The following is a 3,210-nucleotide window of genomic DNA, read 5'->3' as shown; positions in this document are numbered from 1 at the left end:
TGGGAACAGCAACCAAGCAGGACAGACGAGATCTGCAAAGGGTGGTGCGCTTGGCAGAACGCATCATTCAATCAGAGCTCCCTGACCTGCTGTCCATCTACACCAAGCTGTGCAAGTCCAAAGCTAGGAAGATTAGGATGGACCTCTCCCATCCCAACAATGGACTCTTCTCACTGTTGAGGTCTGGAAGCGCTTCCGCTCCCTTAAGGCCAAACAGAGAGAATGAGGAGGAGCTTCTTCCCCCAGGCTATTCGGGGCCTGAACCAGGTGTAGGACTGGACTCTCCCCGAACACGTCACTATAAGACTGGACTCTCACATGGAGAAACCTTTGGAATGCAAGCATGCTGATCCACACAGGTATGCACACAGGTGTACACACGGGTATTCACAGACGCGGACTACAGCCTTTCTTGGCTGCTGCCTCAAAGCACATTGTGCGCTGTCTATCTTGCGTGCTGCACAATATCGTTATTAGTTAGTAACTATTGATATCTAGGATAGCTAGTTTATTGTGATGGTGCTTTGTTTTCTCTATTATTATGTTGCTCTTTGTTGTTTGCTGTCTCCTCTGTTTGTTTGTTTTTTGTTTGTTTTTTTCTTTCTCCATACAGGTGACCCAGGAGTTTTTTTTTTTTTTTTTTTTTCTCTCTTTTCCCCCCCCCCCTTCTCACCGTCTCTCTCCCTTTGTGGTTTTCTCTCTTCGCCCCCCTCTTTCTCTCATTCATTCCCCCTGTCCTATTTATTAAAAAAAAAAAAAAAAAAAAAAAGACTGGACTCTCACACACGTCACCACACGCACCACCACACATTTCCTATAATCCTTTAATTCCTATAATTTATAATCCTTATCTTTATAATCTCTTCTGCTATTTGCACATTCTTTACTGTAAATTCCTAAGTTAATTTGTAAATTTTTGTAGTAAACTGTAAATTGTAAATATTGTAAAACTTTTCTTCTGTCATTTAATGGTCGGGCATTGTACAGCTACAAGCATTTCACCCCCATGTCATACTGTGTATGGTTGTGTGTGTGTGACAAATAAAATTAAAATTTGAATTTGTGTCACCAAAAACATGTGTAAAATAAAAAATTTGACACACATTTTGTTTAAATAATTACAAACAATTAAACAATTTTATTACTTTATTGTACATATTTGGCACATTTTAGAAAAAAATCAGGTTAAATGAAATATGTGGACATGAAACGAAGCCGCAAAAAGAGAATCACCTATAGATTACTGTACTAAATTCAGTAACTATATTAGACTTACAATTTTATGGTTACTTTGTGTTTGCAAAGGTCCCTCAGTCACACGGGACGTGTGGTTCTTGCTACAATCAGCTGATTGCAGGTTGTGTAGGGAAGACAGTGTCTATAGGTTTGAGGAGCGGAGGTAATGGGAATTATTTTTGTTTTTATTGCACATAAGGACAAGAGCATAATGGTAAATTACAGACTTGGATCAATGACACAAACAACAGATCATGCTGCTACAGAACTTTAACTCTTCCTCTGTAACAGACAGCATGCCAACACAAAGCTAGTCAAGAACCCGAGTGATGATAAAGCCGAGCGCGATGCCGATCCAGATCCTCATCTTCAACAGTAGTCAGGTTTGCAGCCTCCATTTCTACCTGTTCATGTTTCCACAGCAGAGTCACGTGGTGATTCCTCTGAAGTCTTGTTGGGATGGTATCAGCTTTGCTTTGTGTTCATGTGTAACACACCAAGACGGAGATCTTGTGTGTCCTCTTAGGATAGGGATTTGTGTTGATGTGTGGGACTGTAGCTTTAGGTATATATTGTTAACTGGTGGTTATATGACAATGCATTTCAGATCATGTTACAGAGTAGTGCAAAGTAAGGGAACAAGCATTGTAACAAATTTCTTTCTCTGGCGAGCACTTAAGTAACGTACTGCATTAATGTGTTACACATTTCTTTCTTTGAGTATCTAAAAAGTGGCTCTTTGAAGCAGACGTCCAACCTGGATCTGCTATGTCCATCGATCCAGATTTTAAGTGATCTTCACAAATACCAAACATGTAAATTTAATGTAAAAAAAAAAAAAAAAAGAAAAGAAAAAGAAAAGAAGAAGAAAAAAAAAGAGAAAGCTCAGATCCACTCCACAGCAGATGAAAATAATCACAGCAGGATGACTGTGAGAGGAAAACCAACCTCTAATCATCCAGTACTCAGTTATCATGACCACAGACACCTCAAAGACGTCATCAAACCACCAGCATAATCGGAGTTAATTTTATTCTGTTCAGTTTTTCTCAACAACACTGGATCAGATTCATGTGCGTGTCTGTGGGAGCACCAGCACTCCCTGTAGCATCGACAGGTTGAAGGTTTCCAGTTCCAAACCTCCAACCTGTTTAACAGAGCGGCAGCAAACAGCAGTTTCATTCTTTGTTTTCCCACATCAGCCGTTTCAGGATTTCCCTTGTCACAAAAGTGAAATGTAGTTTTTAGGCACAATCCCATGCTTCCCGCCCACAACGCCCATAATCCACTGCTCATCCACAGCCTCCACCTGTGTGATAATGTCACCGACCTGCACAGAAACACAAAGAGAGAGAGAGATAGAGCAGACATGTTATTAACCCACCCAAAAAAAATCAACACCTAAAAGTAAACACAGGAAATCTGACAGGGTATTTATTTATATCTGTAAGGATTTATCAGTGATATATTGTTTTCTGTAGTTTTTCTTGTGTACACCACCAGAGTGGATTTGAAATCAACCAGTCAAGATGTGATTGAAGTGCAGTCTTTCAGCCTTAATTTAAGGCGTTTAACAAAAACACTGGATTAACAACTGTTTTACTTTTTCTTTTTTAAGCCAATTTTCTGAGGCTTAAAAATACGTGAATAGTTAACTGATAGTTTCATGACCAGGTGAGTCCTGTTCTCTCATTATCCAAGGAGAAACTCGTCAGATTACTGGAACTGTCAACATGAAGTCTACAGAGGTATTAATGCCAGTGAAGAGGGGATTATGTATAAAATCAGCACTTTGAACGTGTACAGAGGCAAGACTACAGTGTGTTTGTGTCCAAATACTTATGGCTCCTCACACACCTTCAGTGTGAGCTCATCCTCGCTTTCTGCTGTGAAGTCAAACAGAGCTTTGGCCATTCCTTTAGCCACAGGCTGCTGGCCTGTGATTGGCTGAGCTGGAGAAGAAAAAAAAAAAAG

The 3,210-nt window shown here is 40.1% G+C and overlaps 1 long non-coding RNA gene across 1 annotated transcript; it reads right to left on the bottom strand.

The window, feature by feature from the left end:
• Positions 1-2,243: 2,243 nt before the first annotated feature.
• LOC120725783 lies at positions 2,244-3,203 on the bottom strand. Its single transcript, XR_005694211.1, has 2 exons — positions 3,094-3,203; positions 2,244-2,566 (listed from the first exon to the last, which is right to left on the bottom strand). It is a non-coding gene; the product is annotated as an uncharacterized LOC120725783 (long non-coding RNA).
• Between the last annotated feature and the right edge of the window lie 7 nt (positions 3,204-3,210).

The sequence above is a fragment of the Simochromis diagramma genome, unplaced genomic scaffold, assembly GCF_900408965.1.
Source record: "Simochromis diagramma unplaced genomic scaffold, fSimDia1.1 OVJJ01000347.1, whole genome shotgun sequence".
NCBI classification, from domain to species: Eukaryota; Metazoa; Chordata; class Actinopteri; order Cichliformes; family Cichlidae; genus Simochromis; species Simochromis diagramma.
The sequence above is the reverse complement of the archived record's forward strand: the minus strand, read 5'-3'. Positions and strand labels throughout refer to the sequence as shown.